This window comes from Triturus cristatus, chromosome 5_2 (genome assembly GCF_964204655.1).
Source record: "Triturus cristatus chromosome 5_2, aTriCri1.1, whole genome shotgun sequence".
Taxonomy (NCBI): Eukaryota; Metazoa; Chordata; class Amphibia; order Caudata; family Salamandridae; genus Triturus; species Triturus cristatus.
This window is the reverse complement of record NC_140588.1, coordinates 903,967,788-903,988,073: the sequence shown is the minus strand read 5'-3', so window position 1 is coordinate 903,988,073 and position 20,286 is coordinate 903,967,788. Positions and strand designations below refer to the sequence as shown.

The 20,286-nt window shown below is 42.8% G+C and overlaps 1 pseudogene across 1 annotated transcript; it reads left to right on the top strand.

Moving 5' to 3' along the window:
* Positions 1-990: 990 nt before the first annotated feature.
* On the top strand, positions 991-14,885 carry LOC146829395 (syncytin-A-like; annotated as a pseudogene). The gene is made up of 3 exons (XR_014961799.1): positions 991-1,421; positions 12,515-13,244; positions 14,882-14,885. The product of XR_014961799.1 is annotated as a syncytin-A-like (transcript).
* The last annotated feature ends 5,401 nt before the right edge of the window (positions 14,886-20,286 follow it).

Below are 20,286 nucleotides of genomic sequence, written 5' to 3'. Positions count from 1 at the left end.
CCCGACATCGTGGCGAGCGAGCCATGAGATCCCCTTTGCTCCGGTCTTCAGCTGGAGAGGTTCCCCTTTTGGAGCCCCTTCGGACAACTAATTAAGTTGTGCACAATTTGAGGAGGATGACAGACGCCCGTTGAAACGAAAGATCTGTTTTTTAGACGACAGGTGTACCTGTCTGGGGGATGTCTGCAGCGGCCAGATAAGGTAGGAAAAAAGGGTGATCGTCGAATCCTTGTGTATTGATCCACAACTGTAACAAACGGAGATGTGTATTTAGTTAATCCTGGTAGACCTTTGTTTAGGAATCGTCAGAGAGGAAGACAGAGAATTAAATGTGTTTTGTTGATCCTAACAGACCTTTTGTTTAGGAATCGTCAGAGAAATAGATGTTTATTTAGCTAAACTTGGCAGACTGTTTTTCTTTCCCTTGGGGAATTATTAGAGAAATAGGAATTATATAAGAAGTTTAATCCTGACAGTTTGAATTAGGAAAACGTCAGAGAAAGAGAAAAAGTTAACATTTTGTATTAATATGTTAGGCGAGTTGTTTTTCTTAACAAAATATATATATATATAATGTAGATTTGTGATTGTTATATCATGTGTAAAAGATTATGAGTTCTCTTGCATTATCAGAGGTACCAACTGTTTTTTTTTAGTGTTAACTACATTAGGACAGGAGCCTTTAAGAATACTAAAGTTTTTTGGGTAGATTAAAAGGAAAATTGTGAGGTCATGCCTTTCTTTAAGAAATCTTCACAGGGGAGGCAGGGAGAGAAAGGGACTCCTTTAGGCCATATGATTTCCACATTTCCAGGAGACTCTGATAGAATAAAAAGACATTGTCAAGAATGGGCAGAAGGCACAAAGACTTCCCTGGTTCCATGGCCACCTGCTGGCTCTTTTGATAGTACAGTTATAGCCCATGTAATATCATATATTTTAGGAGCATATAAAGGAGATAAGAGAACAAAAATATTAGCATCATTGGATATGTGGAAGATATTCAGTCAGGATTCCCATGTAGAAGCCACAGCACCACCTTCGACATATTCTGAGATAATTAAAGAGCCCTTTTGCCGTCAGGGTATGTATCCATCATTGTTGGTGGAAGATAAGGAATCCACTACCTCAATAGACTCAGTGGACACTGATGTTCCAGCTTTAGGCTATAAAGATCCGATATTAATACCCTTGACTGACATAAACAAAGTTACACCAAAGGTTGATGACTTATTAAAAATGGGAGAGGTTGATCTTGCTCAAACAATTAATAAAGATCCTCTTAAACCTGAAAAAGTATATGAGGGAACTGTGTCCTTAACAGGAGACATTTCAGTAAAATTAAGACAAAACAACAATGGAAAATTGCCGGAACAAAAGTCAAAAGACATATTAGAATGGGTTAGCTCCTCAAAACTCAAGTGAGGGAAATGGATATTATACTAGCACCCCACAGGTGAAGTTTGATTTAAGGGCACGATCAAAAATATATCAGGAAGAGGATAAGGGTTATCGTGACATGAGCCAGATGTAAGGGACATAGGATATGATCTAGAAATCATGAATGTGACAGGAAAGGATGAGGTAGAAATAAACTCAGTGGATAGTGAAATTAGAAGGGTTCTTGACCGAGAACACATGGAATTGTGGCAAGAGGCTGAGAGCAGAAATGCTGAAATAAATAGTAGAAGATAGAGGAACAAAGTGCCCTTAGAGAACAATTGAGAGGAGAGCAGGTGTTTCACAGTAGTACAACAAGGTATGGGCATCCATTTCGAGCAGAGGGTATGATAGAGTTAGGACAAAGTTCCCCTCTGGCTGAAGTAGGATCCCTTCATGTACATAATATGCAGGGAATGACAAGTTTTATACAGAGAAAAGAAAGGAAAGGAAACAGTGACTTGACACCCAATGAAATAGTAGCAAAGGGAGTAAATAGTTGGTATAATGTTGTCCCATTTACTAATAACCTTGCAGGATGGACAGCAGGTATGGTGCCACATATGAAAGTGTGGCCAAGAGTAGGATCCTTTGACCCCGAATTGATAAATATAGCTGATTTTTGTATTTTTCAAGGTTATGGGGACTCAGAGTGGGATTATGATTACATGCAACAAAGTCTGTGTGTGTGGAAGAAATATGCTTTAAGGTCCGAGACACCTTATGAGGGACATGGTGACAGGAATACCGCTTTAATGCAGATGCCACTGGTGTATAAGACACAGGGAGCACAGCCTATCTATGTTCCATGGCAACACATGGATAAAGAGAATCTAAAAAAGGCCTGCCTCCATTACATGAAGGAGCAGGGAAATGGATAAACGCATTTGAAAATGCAACAGCAGGGATACCTTTAGCTCTTGGGATGTAAAGAGCCTTTTGAGCTCCATAGTAGGGGATGAGGTGGATAGTATAATGAGAAGTGCAGGGATACAAGGAGAAACTATTACTAAAGGAAAACATGATGGGTCTGCTTTTGGAATAGTGCGCTCTAGAGTGTGGACTGAATTAAGGAATAGGTATCCAGACCGACCAGATATTGGGACATTGATGACACAAACTATGTCTCCAGGACATTCTTGTGCAGACTACATAACAATGATGAAGAAAAAGTGGGAAACAGATGTAGGACGTGTAGACATGGGAGGTAGTTGTAGATTATTCTACAATGTTTTAAAACAGGGGCTACCAGGAGACCTACAAGACCATTTAGATCAGGTTGTGGCCTAAGATGTTAAACCCTGGGCAGAAATACAAGCACATATTATACATTTTTGTAGAAAAAAGGAAGAAAAGGAGAGGAGAAATAAAGACCAAAGTGACAGAGCCCAAGCCAAACTGGTGACACAAAAAATACTGAAAAATGAGAAGGAAAAGACAGGAAAAGAAATGACTGTGCAGGTTCCTGTTTCAAACAGGGAGCAAGGAAGGGGTCAAAGAGAGGGGAGACACATGCCAGGAAGAAGGCATTTTAAATGCCATTACTGCAGTAATATTGGACATTTTATTGCTGAATGCCGCTTTAAGAAGAGTGATGAAGCGCAGGGAGTGATAGGAATGGGGAGAGGAATGGGAAGACAAAATGTGAACTCGTCAGGGCCAGCGCCTCAATATGGTCCTTATCAGTATGCCCCCTATCCTCAACGACAAATAACTCCACTACCACAGGTTTATATGCCACAACAGCAATTTGCTAATGTACCTGTTCAAGGGGCACCAGCACCTGTTGTGCAGGCAGGAGGCCAGCATCAGGTGCAGACTACTGTACTGGTGAGCACAGGAAGTCAAGGACAAGGGTGAGTGATTGTTCAAGGCGGAAACCCCTTTTATCATACAGCCTGATGGGACGCACCCGGGAATCCCAATAGTACTGTGGTAGCTAGGACTCTAGACCCAGAGGAAGAACCAATGGTAGAAATGATTATAATGGGAAGGAGGTATGCTTTTTTGGTTGATACAGGGGCAACAAAATCTTGCCTCTCAGAAGGAAATGTTCCATTCTCCTCTGCCACCATGGATACACAGGACTTCTCTGGTGAAGTACAGCGCATTCCATACACAACACACGTGCCCATAGAGGTGGCAGGAGTGCGAACGCAGGAGCGTCTCCTTTATTTGCCAAATTCACCAGCAAATTTATTAGGAAGGGATATCATGTCTAAATTAAACATGACAATAAGGTTTTCCTCTGATGGGTCCATGACATGTGAAATACCAGGGCAAGTGAAATGTGGGATACATCTCCTAAGAATACCAGAGGGAAATGTGGTTGGAAGGGCAGAGCCAGTGCGTTATAAATTGCTAGCAGATGCAGTACTTACGGTTCTGAAGACAGAGGAAATACTTTTAGGGAGATGGATGGAATTGCCACCAAGACTAATTTTCAGGAGTCAAGCTGGTGGTGATGAACTGGGACAGGTGAATACCCTTTATCTTGAGTGCATGGAAATATCCAGTAGGTGGGGTGCTCTGGTGGCATCAGATAATGATGGAGGAATTTGGAAGGTGCTGATTTTTCTTATGCCTGGTTTGAGACCACGGGACATTTCTGATTCAGAACTCTTTTCAGGCGATCCCACCAGGACTGAGATAGTTTATACACACACTGCACCCTTGTCAGTGTGTGTTTACCATGCACAGGCCACGTTACCAGTTGTGCCATCCCTCTCTAATGATATTGAAGCACTTGCAGCTGTCCCGCCTTGTCTCTGGACATCAGCTCCAGATGAGGTAGGACTGATACTATCTGCAGAACCATTTAAGATAAAGTTGAAGCCAGGTGCACAATTGCCACGTGTAAAACAGTATCCACTGTCTAAAGAAGAAGCAAAAGAAGGTATTAGAGGGACAATACAAAGACTGAAGGATCAGAGAGTCCTGTATTCCTGTCCATCACCTTGTAACACCGCAATTTATCCTGTAAAAAAATCTACAGGTAATACTTAGAGGATAGTTCAGGATGTTTGCCCCCTTAATGCCATAGTATTAGCAGAGTACCCCATAGTGCCAGACACATCTGTGATATTGACTAATATACCAAGTGACAGCAAATGGTTTTCTGTGGTGGATTTAAAGAATGCTTTTTTTAGCATACCTTTACATCCTGACAGTCATTATTTGACAGCCTTCAGTTTTGATGGTGAACAAATCCAGTACTCTAGACTCCCACAAGGCTATTGTGAGTCTCCATCTGTGTTTAATAGAGTATTGAGAGATGATTTGTTAAATTTCCAGTCAGACAGTACAGTCTTGCAATATGTAAATGATTTACTAATATGTAGTAAAACAGAATCTGAATGTGTTTTGGACACTGTAAATCTCCTAACGCTACTTGCTACTAAGGGATACAAAGTGGACAGGAAAAAATTACAGTCTGTGCAAAAAGAAGCGCTGTATTTGGGCCAAGTGTTGTCTGCAGAAGGCAAAAAGATAGCAGGTTCTAGAATACAAACTATACGTGATCAGCCTCAGCCCAGGACAGTAAAAGACATGCAGAAATTTCTAGGCCTTTGTAATTTTGTACATTAGTGGGTATTTGATTGTGCTACCATCATACAACCACTATTATATGCAATGAAGCAAGCTAAAAATGAAAACACATGCATACAGTGGAGTGATGACAGTGTAAGTGCATTTTAGACATTGAAAGAAGCAATTGCTTCAGCCCCAGTGCTAGAAAATCCAGATTATACAAAGAGATTTTTTCTGTTTTCTGCTGCCACAGAGGATTCCATGATATCAGTCCTTGCTCAAAAATACCCGATGGGTCACAAACCCGTCGCCTATTTTACTGGACTATTAGATCCAGTAATGAAAGGTCACTTTCCTTGTGAGCGAGTGCTTGCAGCAGCAGCTTTTGCAGTAGAAAAGAGTAGTACTATTACAGCAGAATACCCTGTAACATTATATGTTGAGCACTCTCCATTCGCTGTGCTGCAGAAAAGTAAAAGTACACTGACCACCCAAAGAGCAACAGGTTATGAAGTAATACTGCCAAACCCTTCTATCTGTATTGAGCAAGTTCACTCAGTCAATCCTACAACTTTTTTAGTGCACCCACTAGAGCCCACTGATCATGACTATAGTGCAACATTGGAGGAGGACGATCACCTGGCACATGAGGACCCCTTGTCTGATGGTCGACAATTGTTTATTGATGGTTCCTCATGGATAGACCAGGAGACAGATAAAAGACATACAGGTGCAGCTGTTGTTGAGGCTATTGGTACACCAACTGATTATACCTAGCCCAAGTGGCTGAATTAAAAGCATTGATAACGGCCCTACAGGCTTGTCAGGGTCAGCCAGTAACAATATACACTGACTCAGCATATGTTTCTTAAATCTAATGGGACACCAGTAGCGCACCAACATCTTTTAGCTGACCTTATTGCTGCATTGCAAATACAATGTCAAGTAGCAGTGGTTAAGTGCCAGGTACACACAAAAGGAACAGATTTGGTGTCTAAGGGAAATGAAGCTGCTGATACAGCAGCAAAGGAAGCTAGTTTATATGCAATGAAAACATGCAGTATGCACACTTTAGATGCAGATGATGAGGTTGAGATACAACACTATGAGAATATTTCTACAGAGGCATTATTAGACATTCAAAATGCAGCACCACAACATGAGAAAGATCCCTGGAAATCAAGGGGGGGGGAGTGACTGGATTTTCAGATCTTCTTTATAGATCAGCAACTTCAGGTAAAGTTATAATGCCTCAGTAACTACTTATAACAGCCCTTCGACAACTTCCTTTACCAACACACAATTCTAAAAGAGTAATGATGGATAAATTAAATAAAAGCTGGTCGCCCGTCTATGGGGAGCATCGACCCTGCCGAAATTGGGGGACTGGCAGAACGATATGGACTGGTGTATGCTACAGGAAAAGACGGTATACATGGCACGAGGGTGTCCCAGGAAATGGGAGGAGGTGTGGTCGCTTTGGAACGCATACCGAGGATATATAGTTGAGCCGTCGCGGACCCGCCTATCCGGCCTGGAAAGTGCGGACGTAACATAGGATGCAGGCCGGCTCGGGCTACTAGCTTGGTCTCTGGGCTGTCTTCATAAGTTTCCGGTGCTGCGCCACCCTAGATTCATTGCATGAAAGAAACCTGTCTTGTGTGACTTGTTTATGTTCTGTTGTCTGAAAACAATAAAAAAAATTACAAAAAAATAAATAAAAGCTGGTTTATCCCTAATCTAGGACCATTAGTTGATGTATTTCTAGCTTTATGTCATGTGTGTTATCAGTACTCTAATAAGAGGGCACCAAAAATGCCTTCATCCTCCATTCCAAGACCGTTAGGTCCTTTCATAGAGTTACACATAGACTTTGTAGATATGATACAAAAATGTAATGGGTATAGGTATTTGTTAGTAGTGGTGTGTCCATTTTTCGCGATGGATTGAAGCAGGACCATGCTCCAGGTGTGATGCTCACCAGGCAGCCAAATTCATGGTGAGAGAGGTCATACCTAGGTGGGGGGTTCCAGCGGCAATATGCAGCGATAATGGCAAACACTTTGCTAACAAAGTATTTCAGCAAATTACTGCACTATTAGGAGAGGAACACCAGTTTACCTCAGTTTACCACCCAGAGAGTAAGGGAATTGTTCAGAGGATGAATGGCTTATTGAAAAGCAAAGTGTCAACAATTTGTGAGACACTGAAAAAGAATTGGCTTTACTGCCCTCTGTATGCATTGAGAAATGCCACTTCAAAGGTTCATCATTTGACCCCGCACCAAGTCGTAACAGGTAAGCATTCTAATTTTTCCTTTAAACAAAATCAAATGATTCATTCTGATACTAAGTCTGCATCAGAAAGTGTTTGGCAAGAAATGAATGCATACATGTCTGCCTTAACAAAAGCTGTACAGATTTATTCTAAACAGGTTCAGCTGCAACAGGCCGACAGTACTGCACCACCCCTGCCCTTGTCTACAGCCATCAGCATTGGTTCCTGGGTCTTTGTGCGCAGCTTTGTGAGAACATGGAAGGACCCCAAGTTTCTAGGCCCCTACCAAGTAACACAGAGCACACCAAAAGCAGTCAAAGTGGAGGGGATGCGGAACTGGGTGCATGTAACGGACATTATTCAGTTTTTGGCCTCACTCCTACAGAGAGGGGAGGAGGCAATGGTCCAAGAACAAATTATTATTATTATTAGTCTGATTTGTAACGCGCATGGCTGCCCCAGCAACGGGGCGTCCCAGCGCGACCCCACCCAAGACCAGGATCCCGGTGACAGAAGCAAGGTATATGCTAAGCAGATGATGATTTAACAGAGCCAGAGAAGAGCCAGGTTTTTATGGCTTTGCGAAAGGCCAAGTGCTTCTGAATTACTCTGATAGACACAGGCAGTGAGTTCCAGAGTTTGGCCGCCGAAAGGAACGGCCGCCTGCTCTAGCTTTGAAAACGCGGGGGTACAGACCTGGGCACAACCAGTCGATCTCAGTAGGCGTTGTGGAGCATACAGTGTGGGTAAATTGGACAAGCCCACAGGGGCCTGACAGGACAAGATTTTGTGCGCCACACATAATGCCTTAAACTGTATGCGTTTTTCTACAGGCAGCCAATGCAGCCTAGGGAGCAGAAAGGCCACTGAGCTGGACTTTGGGAGTGCTACCAACAGCCGCGCAGCAGCATTCTGGACCCTCTGTAGACGCTTAATACTGGCCTTATTAGCGCCTAAGTAAAGGACATTTCCATAGTCTAGCCTGGACAGAATTAAGGCCTGGACTATGGTTTGTCGCACTTTAGGGGGGAAGAAGCCTAACACGGGTCTTAAACCCCGTAAGAGTCCAAAACACACCCCAGCCACTGTTTTAGATTGAGCTTCAAACGTCAGACCCTGATCAAACCATATCCCTAAATTCTTCACAACCTTCTTGGGAAAGGGCGCAGGTTTAAGACGCTCAGGCCAGCACTGTTTGGACCATAGTTCACGGTCCTTCCCGAACAGTAAGATCTCTGATTTGCTGGCATTAAGCTGCAAGTAATTGGCCGCCATCCAATCCGCCACTGCTGAGAGATCCTCCTTGAATTTCTCCAGATTGCCATTACAATTCTTAGAGAAGGAGATCAGCAGTTGGGTGTCATCCGCATATGACACCAGCGCAAGCCCTCTATTTTTTGCTACCGCAGCCAGGGGGCAAACATAGATGTTGAACAGAAGCGGGCTCAGAACTGAGCCCTGTGGTACTCCCTGATGCAGAGCAAACTCCTGAGAGTGGAACGGAGGCACAGACACTTGGAAGGACCTTCCCTCTAAGAAGGAGCGGAACCAGCCCAAAGCCACACCCTCAACACCAATTTCCTGCAAACGAGTTAGTAAATTTGCATGTGAAATGGTGTTGAAGGCGGCACTTAGATCTAAAAGGACCAGAGCCACTGAGTCACCCCTGTCCAAGCTATCCCTAATAGCCTCCGTTACCGCCAGCAGTGCAGTCTGTCCCATGACGCCCTCGGAAGCCATGTTGAGAGAGATCCAGAATGGAGTTCTGCTCAATATACTCAGAAAGAACAGAGTTAATATGAGATTCCGCCACCTTTGCCAAGAAAGGCAGCTGAGAGATTGGCCGGTAATTGCCTGGTTCCACGGGATCCAGGGAGGATTTCTTAAGCAGTGGGATGACTTTGGCATGTTTCCATACCTTAGGAACCACTGCAGAAGACATTGACAAGTTCACCAAATCCAAATTCCAGGGGGCAATCACAGAGCGAAGTTGACGGAACAAGGCAGGGGTCAAAGGATCTGTCGGGGAACCTGACTTGATTTTCAGGCAGAGTGCGTCAAATTCGTTGGATGATAAAGATGGAAAGGATGCCAGACTATTACCGCCATAGGGCCAGGAATATTCAGAACCTCCCTCCCAGCATGCAAATCTGCCGTCTGCGGCTTAGAATAGATCTGCTCAACCTTGTTCAAGAAGTAACGCGCCAGCTCACTACACTGTTGGTTAGAGACAATCGGGAAAGATACCACTGAGCCTGCGCTTTTCATACCTTTGAGCAAGGCGAATATCGATTAGTACTAGCCACGATTTTTTTAGCCACGTACTCAGCTCGAGACTTCCGGATAAGTCGATGATACTGCTTAATGGCAGCCCGATATTCTGACTTAGCTGCGACGTCATAAGAGCGTCTCCAGACTTGTTCGAGCTGCTTACATCCCTTTTTGGCTGCCCTAAGTAATGTGTCAAACCACGGGTTGGAGGCCCGTCTACTCCTTGCTCCCAAACGGGCCGGGATACAAGTATCTAGACCCAATACAACCCAGTCATGGAAACAAGAAATTGCTGAATCCATGTCTGGGGGCAGCAGAGGCCTATGGTTGGCCAGACAAGCAGATAGTTGACAAAGGTCTAGTTTGTGCCAAGGACGTTTCAGCACAGGGGCAGAAAGTGAGGGAACAGCTTTCCCCTGCAATCGCAGCACAAAAGAGACCAGGAAGTGATCCGTCCAGGCCTAGGGAGCCGGAGGGAAGACCTGTAAAGGGCATAGATTGGAAAATATAGGGTCCAATAAGTGTCCTGCCACGTGCGTACTCTCAAGGACGCATTGCACTAACTGAAAGGCCTCCAAATCTCCCAGCATGTTTGAAATCTCCGCTTTCTCATGCATCTCAAAATGAAGGTTAAGATCCCCCAAGATAGTAAAATTTGAAGCCCTACCCGCATATAGTGCGACTTTACTCAGAAAATCCTCCCTAAAACCGATTGCGGGGCCCGGAGGCCGATAGACTTAAAGGCCGGACATAGTGAAGTTAGGACTCAACATAACTTTGAACACTGCACTTTCACATTCCGCAAGTGTTCTCTTTACTAAAACTACACTTATAAGCATCTTTAATGATCATTGCATTGCCACCACCCGCCCCCCCTCTCTATTGACTGTCTTCAGCACATATCCCTGGGGAAGGGCCAACCAGGGCCCCTGCCACCGAGTCCTGCGTAGGCCAAGTCTCTGTTAAAAATAAGGCATCTGGGGCCTCGTCTATTAACAGGTCGAACACCTCCGCATGATGTTTCACGAGGGACCGACAGTTCAAGCTAAGGAACTTGTACTCCGCAGCCTCTGGGGGGAATGGTACCCTATCCACCCCTGGCAGCAGAAATTCGCAAGACTTACACATAAATATATTATACAATGAAGAGACGGTTAAATGATATTTTTCATAGTATAATAATGAGTTCAGTGGTTATGATTATTACTCTGATAATTTGCTATTGTATTGTGTTATGTAGATGCAAAAGATCCCACCCATAGGGAAGAAGTATTACGCTTTCGTAGAGCTGTTTTCAATGAAACAGATATACATCTTCTGCATGATTCTCTACTTGATAATTTGTGGTACAAACGCATGCATAATATAGGTACCAATATACTAAATGATAGTTGTTATGTATGTTCTCTTATTCCCCATGCCACAGAAACACCATCTTTAGTGTATCCTAAAGAAGTGCCTGTTAAGATGACAAAGTGTTTATTGCATCTTTTCTTGTGAAGGATTAAAGCACAGTTACAGCCAACACATGTTAGTCCTATGACTGCCAGAGTTAATACAACCAGATTTGATGCCACCCCTGAAATTTTGCAAATTTGGCAGATAATACAGAGATAATGAAAGAGATATCCAGAATGAAGGGAGCAGGGCAGAAATATAGTTATGCAAATTGGGAGGAAGCAGTATTGGAACGAGGTATTCTAGGGAGATCTAATCCACCATCCACCTGTAATAATTATTCTGCCAAACCACTGCCCCCAGATTTCGTAGCCAGGCCAGTATTAAGTATTGAAGCATCAGTATTTGCCAATAATAAATGGTTTACTGGAGCTAGGTTTTCATTTAGGGCCATATCTTTATGGAATGCTTTTAGAAAAAAAGGGGGAAACCCATAATAACCCTTTGGTATCTGGGTACTTAAACAAGTAGAAAGGAAAAACTAACACCTAGGGATTAATAATATATCTACGTTACGGTGACGAGAAAAATCAATTATCTCCTCCCTTGAGTTATTCTATCCTCAAATGTAAACTATGTTATCATTATTCTTAATAGTCATACATAGAAAATCCGACCCAACAATGAATATATCTTTCCTTAGATCTGCATCTAAGTGTGTTTATTGTTTTGTATTTCACCAAACATATATAAAAAGATTAATCTTTTAGACATATATACAAAAACATTTATAATATTTACATTCTTTTCTTGCAAAAAATCAATACACATATACATCTATGTGACCCTATATTTAAATCAGGATGCTTAAAGGATTAATCTGCTCCAGCATTCCTTTCTAGTGAAGATCAAACCTAATCGAGAACTTTAGAGATCTTTTTTCATTCTGATCTCTACTTTCTTAAAAGTACTCCGCTAGACATGAATCCAAACAAAATTTAGTAATTTAACTGAATGTCTTCCAAGTCGTTGTCGACGCGTTTCAGCCCAAAAAACTCTTAAGGCCTCATCAGGACTAGGGTACAAGTATATATGATTTCTTCAAATTTCACTCATAGAATCCGTGCTGTCGAGGTGTCTAGAAAAAATATTCGTAAAGTACTTCTCCAAGCCTCCATTCAATGTAGATTTATAACTTTTGAAAAGGACCTCAATTGTTCACCCGTGAAAGCCTTAATTCATAACACGAGAACCCTGAGGGACAATTGAAGACCGCAAACTCCGCCTCTTAATATGCCAATTCTCCTCGTCAAACTCCCTCGCGTTTCCAGCATCAGGAATAACTCAAGGGAGGAGATAATTGATTTTTCTCGTCACCGTAACGTAGATATATTATTAATCCCTAGGTGTTAGTTTTTCCTTTCTACCTATATCTTTATGGAATGGCACAGAAACAAAACATAATTTGAGATTTGATGATATAAAAGCATCACGTCAGCAAGTATGGGATAAAAACATACAGAGATATACATGGACTGGAACTAAACGTCATCCTAAACTGGCTGTGAAACTAATGAGATTTTCTCTTTGCTTTCAGGGAAATGGGATTGTTAAAGTGGGAGAGGAATCTCAATTGCAGTTCAACTATTTACAATGCCGATATGCAGGGCGGTACCTCCAGCCTTATGGTTTTTTTATGGCAGTGTGGAGCTCGAATATACACTCAATTACCCCCCGACTGGAGCGGAATCTGCTCTCTGGTTACTTTGCATACTCCAGCTATGGTAATACCAGCAAAAGAAATAAAGGATTTGCATTTGCATTCCATGAGTAAAGCATCAACTTTGCTGCATCATCACAGAAGAAAAAGGATGGCCGAGTATTTTGGAATTTCAGTGTGGCAGGATGTGCCCAAAGAGTATAGGTTGTTCAATGACGCCCAAACATTTTTTGGAAGTATGATACCTATGTTTCAAGCAAAAGCAACTGCTCGCTGGGTTCAGATCACCCGGTGGGAGCTCAGTAGAACAATAAATGCTACTGAAGATGGATTTAATGCAATTAAAGAAGAGCTGCGTTCAATCAGACTTATGGTGATGGAAAACAGATATGTTTTGGAATTAATGACAGCAATCGAAGGAGGAGTATGTAAAAAAACTTAATTCAGTATGCTGCACTTTCATACCGGCAAATGATGAAGATGAAGGAAATCTAACTCAGGCCATATTGACTTTGCATAATTTGCATACACAGATGAAGAAAGAGGGGGGTGCTCCAGATGAGTGGTTCACTGGCTGGTTTGATTGGGTGCCGTCCTGGATGTCGGGGTTGTCTAAGGCCTTGTTGCCTATAATAGTTCTGTTACTATTGATGTGCCTAGTATTTCAGGTTATCTTAGCATGTTGCAAGACGGTTACAGCTAAAGTGGGAGATATGTTCCCTATAATGAGAAATAAAGAGATGCAAAATATAGAATTGGAAGAAATGAACAGGGGTAGTGAGGAAGTAGTCGAAGAATCGACTAGAGAGGGGAATGAAAGGAATCAAAACCCTAATTTAGATTTAGGACCTAATTATTCAGTTTTACCTGTCACTTGCCCACAAACTGTGAAATATTATGTGAAGACAGAAAAACGGTATAATGCTGTTTAAACGTGCATGTTAAAGTTGCACAATTGTATCTGGAAATAACCTACAGCCTGCTTTCAAAAAAGGTCTAAATGCGGTCTGGTTAAGTGTTTTTTCCTCTTCATTGTATTCGGGCTGAGAACGTCCTGCCTAGAATATTTAACAGGAAATTCAGAGCAGCAAGAATGTTTCCTTTGTAGACTGTAAATTTGGCGTGAGAAGTCACGAACACAGGAAAGAGCTGTTCTTGAAATAAATGTATGTAATCTGGGTGGGACATAACGGAAAATCAGGAAGCTTTTTCTATTGTGAACATTGTATTAAATATGGATCTAGGCCAAAATTAGTATTATAAGAGTAGACTTGAAGTGTATGTAAGTTGAGACTGACTTGTGCTTCTCTCATAGCACATCACTCTCCCAGATGAACTAGCCTGGCATGTACAATTTTGTACTCCCTTTTGTTGCAGATGTGGTGATTAAATGATTTGCACTGCTTAAAGGATTTTTTCCCGACAAGACTTTTGAGATCCAGTCAAGGACTGAGTTGAGATGGGATGTGACGGTCAGCGCACCAGCGTTTACCGCTGGCGCGTGCCGGCCGATCACCGCCCCTGCGCTCACGCCGGCTGGCGTGAGCGCGTCCATAAAGCTGGGTGGAGCTGCGCAAGCAGTCAGCGCCAAACTGCAATACTGTGTGCGCGTCGTTATTTCGCGGCACACAGCCTGGGCCCAGGCACACCATCTGAGCGGGAGGGTGGCCTCCCCCCAGAGATCATTACAGATACCAATCTGTGCCCGTGTCTGTCGCTACTATTGTGTGACCTATGCGGGTCCTTCTTTATGCACAACATAACACTAACTTCAGCCAGCAAATACTTTCCTGGCTGAATGAAAGGCTAACTTCCGCCAGTGAATAAGATGCCAGCTGGCCAAATAACTGGCTTTTCGACTTATTCTTTTGCAGCTTGCAGAACTTTATATTGTTTATAACAAGACATTCCATGTGTGCAATGTTTCACATGTGACTTGTGTAACTTGATTAATTTCTTTTTTTTTGTTGCAGTGATGGAGCGGGTAGTACAAAATTTTGTATACCCCCCCATTCTGCATGATTATACTAATTATAATCTATTAACTGTAATATTATTAAATGAGTGTGCATGAATAATTAATCAACATTATTAAAATATGAACTACACATGGGATTTGCATTTTGCATGGCCAAATAACCTTTACAACTAAAATCCGTACGCATACTAACAATAGTATATGTAGTAAATAGAATACTGCATGCTATATGTTGCTTTTGTGATGTCTTTGTATTGTTGCCCCAGATGACAACAAATGGGTGAATATGAACGCTTTAAATGTCGCTATACGCTAGATAAATACATACACATAGAGGGATTAGTAAACTCTACCATCAAGTCCAAGGTACCGGCATGGAGAGTACCTTCGCGCCGAGTCTGGCCTGCCTCTCCATGGCAAATTTTGATGAAGAACACATCCTCAACATGACCAATCCATTTACAGCCAAGATCCTACTATCACGACGGTACATCGATGATATTATCATCTTCTGGAAAGGTGAAGAAGATGAATGTCTCTCCTTTTTCGATTGGATCAACACCATTGATCCATTTCTTAAATTCACAGGCACCATATCAAGCGAAGCCATCCCCTTTCTGGACTTATCCATCTCCCTCCACGATGGCACCTTGATGACCACCAACTATAAAAAACCTACAGATAGAAATAGTCTCCTCCTTTATCACAGTCATCACCCAAAATCTTTAAGGGACAATCTTCCTGTGGGTCAGTTCCTTCGCCTTCGGAGAAATTGCAACACACTTAGAGAGTATGATGACCAAGCTAACATACTCACGAAGAACCTTGAAGCCAGACAATACCCAAAAACAATCATCAAAGAAGCCTGCAAAAGAGCCAAGAATAATCATAGAGAGGCCCTCTTAGAGACTAAAGAAAAAACCAAGACCGACACTCTGACCTGTGTAACCTCATTCACCCCTAACTCTAACAAGATCCAGAAAATTGTTAAAAAACATTGGAGAATTATCGAAATGGGCGACTTCAACCCCGGACCTACACCTCTGTTTGCCTACAAAAGAACACAGAATCTAAGGGATATCCTTGTACATACCCGTCCCAAGAGCACGACTCAACAACAACCGACACTATGGGCATTACCACCAGTTATTGGCCATTACCCATGTGTTTTGCATTACCCATGTGGCTCATGCTCGGTTTGTCCCCAAACTAGATCATCTAAGGAATTAGACTTAAGACTTACCAGACCCTGGCAACAGAGACGACATACTAACTGCAATTCGAAGAATTGTGTTTACATGATTTCATGCCCATGCGGATCCAAATACGTAGGCATGACAGTTAGACCAGTGAAACTACGGATCGGAGAACACAAAAGCACTATACGTTGCAAAAGAACCACAACCAAACTACAATCTCACTTCTTAGAAATGAACCACTCCCCTGACAGTCTACTATGGACCGTGATTGAGTCTAATCCCAACTGGACAGCAACAACCCTATTCAGACAAGAACAACGCTGGGTTTTCAAACTCAGAAGCAATAGAGAAGGGCTTAATGATGACATACCCTGGACTGAATTGGCATTTTGATTCACGTAGATATATGTAGTCTCTCCTATGTATCTCTCTCAGGATAGCAGACGTGTCACTAGATGTTACACGCACTTCACCCATATTTTGAAAAGATAGGAGTCTACTGCCACAATCTATACCATATGTCTCCAACCAGTCGATCGCGAGCTACTTGTAGCTCGTCGGCCCCCTTTGAGTAGCTCGCAGCATTATTTTGAGGAAAAACGTAGTTCGATGTTAATATTCTTACATTTCAACACCATGCGTTTTTCTCTCCATTGTGAAGATCATTTAGTTTTGTTGCCAGGCCTCTTCGTTATTTATTTTAGCCCAGCAGCGCCATCTGTCCTACGCTGCACGGAACCATGCTCGGAGACACAGTTGTTCCGTGTAGGAACAAACTTGCTTTGGCTTGCCGTTTTTCTAGGGCCTCTGCGATTCAAGAAGAAGCCTTCCCTCGCAGTAGCCGAGCACCGGAGTCTTGGCCTGAGGCAGTGGCTGTGGGACTTGGGCTATGTCTGATAGCAACGCCCAGGACACAGCCTGACTCCTGGCAAAGTCCTGCCATCGAACTCCAGAGAGGAGGATGGGCCTTTCCTCGAGCGATTCCAAGGTACATTATTAGGACTGCAGTCGCTTTTTCAGCAAATGTTGTTTAAAAAGCTGGATTTCCCTTGAGCTTTATTGATGAGTGGAGCAGGCAGGGCGAGGCATGCTGATTTTCATATCGGTCTCTGTAATAGTCATGCCTTAATTAGTTATTACAGTTAGTGAATTTGTTAAGTAAAGATAATAAGCATTATTTAATGTGTTGTGTTTCATAGAATATTAGCTGAAAGCCTAAAATAGAAAAGTGTAATGTAATTTTGTGTTATTCTAATAAGTTAGCGCACTTGCTATCCAAAGATAATAAGCATTATTTTTTTCCTATGAATCACGGCAAAAAAAGAATGATTATTTATCTATTCATAGCAAGGGCACCAACTGTTATTAGAATAACACCGAACAGCATTGCACTTTTCTATTTTAGGCTTTCAGCTACGATCCTATGAACAATATCAAAATAAAGAATGCTTATTATCTTTCCCTAACACGTGCACTAAGTGTAATAACACATAGCATTCCACTTCTCTATTGTAATGCTTTCAGATCAAATGAGGGTCACAACATCGTTTTACTGTTATGTTGAAGAACAGTCCCATATCGTTTGAGTGATAAGCATTTGCAATGTGAATGGTTATTAATGTCAGACCTGGAAGGCATTTTGTTTTGTTACCCATATGAAAAACAATTTAGAGAAGGCTAAATCAGGACAGGGAGTCACAATTATTATGCTCGAAGGTACTTAGAATACTTACAACAAACTAAGACATTTTTATGATTTTAAGACAATTTTAAAACTGCTTTAAGGCGGGAAAGACAATCATAGACTCTATTTCAGAATATAATCTCTGCTAGGCCCTTTATTCTCATTAAATTCTGTAATGTGTCACTTCAGATATGAAGCTTAGGATTGTTGGTAAACAGCTCAGTAAATTGATAAAATGTGGGCGACTTCTTCAGAATTGCTTCCTAAAGCTACTAGATTACACTGCATTAGAGAACATCATGCAATACCATGTTGAGATTGATTTTCCTATTTGTTTTTTATTTGAGCTGTATTTTAATTATTATTTTGGTGATCATTGATAATTAAAAGTTCTTGAAGCACGGGGACAACAAATCTGGCGAAAATCATAATTGTTTCTAACTAGGGAACTCTAAGTATTTGGATCAAACGTAGTATCTGGCTCCTTGGAAATTAGGCTTAAAGTCAACGAAGCTGGGCGGGGCAGTTTGGGAAAAATGTAAAAGTTGCTTGGCCTTTAGTAGCTCAAGATGATTTTCATTGATCAGAAGTAGCTCTCACTGCAAAAAAGGTTGGAGACACCTGATCTATACCTTTCTACTTCATCCTTAGCTCCCCTTTATCATGTGTACACAGTACATTCCGCGCTACATGGGTGATTACCTTGATGTCACCACTAGCACTCTTGCCCCCACATCTATGGGCTACCCCAGCTACATCACTCATCATTCAAGCTCTTTCCCAAATTTCTACTACCAATCTTGGATTACTGAACAATATACCACGGTCTCATATGCACATGTACCCTGTTGGTACATCATTTGTGACCGCTCCCGTCAATTACAACTTTATTGGTACACTAGTGTAGACACACTGATCTTAAATATCCGTTCAGCTACTCTACCCCCACTGCATGATTATTTGTACTTCACAACTCGTCTCTGACTGCTTTGATCTGTTACCTCTGTCAACTCGAGTAGCCACTACGATTTGGCATCACAGTTTACATAGGAGTTGACCGTTTTTCCTACAAACAACACCCTTCTAAGATGGCCGCTCCTCATCGCACTCTCTTTCCATACTTTTACTACCTCCCCGCGGTCGCTTTCTCCATGACGTTCCCCTCCCTAGCAAGCACGACTACATATACGGGGAGAACATGGACAGCGTTTACCGGCGGACTGGCAGGCTACTAGGTCTCCAGGCTTTGGACTGGCGGTGAGAAGTAAGTTGACCCAGGGCTTGTTAACCCACGACGAATCCAATAGTCATACCGATACTAGCATTGCAGTTTTTTGTGCTTCCTAACCATTGCAGTCTCGTCTCACTATTTATTCCCATTACAGCCTTCCCGCCCCACTCTCCCTCCTCTTGCCGAAGAAGCCTTACCCCACCCAGGGAATGGTATGATATATCGATATTGTAACCACTATTTCATTTCCAGACATTCACCAGTGTTATTACGTGTGGTTCAGTATTTTACGCCCCATTTCTGCTCTATGATGTGTCCCGCACCTCACGGCACACCGGGCGTCTGCTGATGTCAACTCCCGCCCCCGACGCCTTTACTCAATCAGAGACGTACCCTCCACCCCCACCTAGGCACCAATTTAGCGCCTATAGTATCAAGCGCCTTGCACACTAACTTACAATTCCCCCTATTGTGTATTCTGTGCTTATGACTATAAGACTACTAACGCCTTTTTCTAACGGCTATACGAGCGCTAGTCCCGCTGCTTCCCCTTCTCCCTGATGCACTCTGCCACATACCCGGTTCGGACGGTGTTTGCTAACACCACTGACAGCCTCCCCCCCCCCCCCCCCATCTACGTCCCACTGAGGTATTGAGGCTACACCACCACAGGATACCGACCGGATTCTTCACAACGAGACCTTGACAATCCAGCACAACTTGCTTCCTTCCTTCGAGACCAATTAGATTCATCACACGAGGCAGATCTCTGTGTTCGGCCTTCGCTAGGACCTTTGTCTGACACACCGTGGTTTCCACCACGACACAACACTCTGTCAGCAAGCTGTGCACAAACATCCGTATTATAGTGTGTGCGAACTTTTGAGTGAGTCCCCCACACTCCTACTACATATGCCAACATTCTTGTATCCACCACAGGGGACGTCACTGATAATCCTATATCTCCGTGTAGTCGCTAATGTGTTTCTGCATTTTTCCTTTACTTTGCCAATGACATTAGTTGTGTCTCTCCCCCCTCCCCCTTTTTTCTCCCTTTTTGTCTCCACTAGGTTTGAAACAGAGTATACACATTATCCGTTACTCATTACCTATCCAGGTACACGCTACCTCATCTACAGGTTTTGTAGCATTACAAGGTGTCTTTCCCAGACTCTACTTCTTCTTCACTATTTCCTGACGGTCCTGATGAAGCACTGCGGGATCCACTAGGGACCCATGTAGAGCGCGAAACATTGCGACCACTTTTTATTTATAAAACTTCACTAGAACACCACTACACGGGTTGAGAGTAGAGGGACTATATTCGCTGAACCCTCTCTTTAACCAGCATAAAGTGCAGCTCCATCCCCATACTGTGTCTTTTAACCTAACCCAGAGGACTCACCAATAAAACCACTAGGGTACCGACGGGTTATTTTAATCACACGCACTATCACCACTTGGCCCCCACACCCTCATGCACAACTGCGGCTACTCCTTAAAAGATCTCCGACAGAGAGCCCTCTAGTAGGGCCCGTGAGGGACTGCAGCGCCACC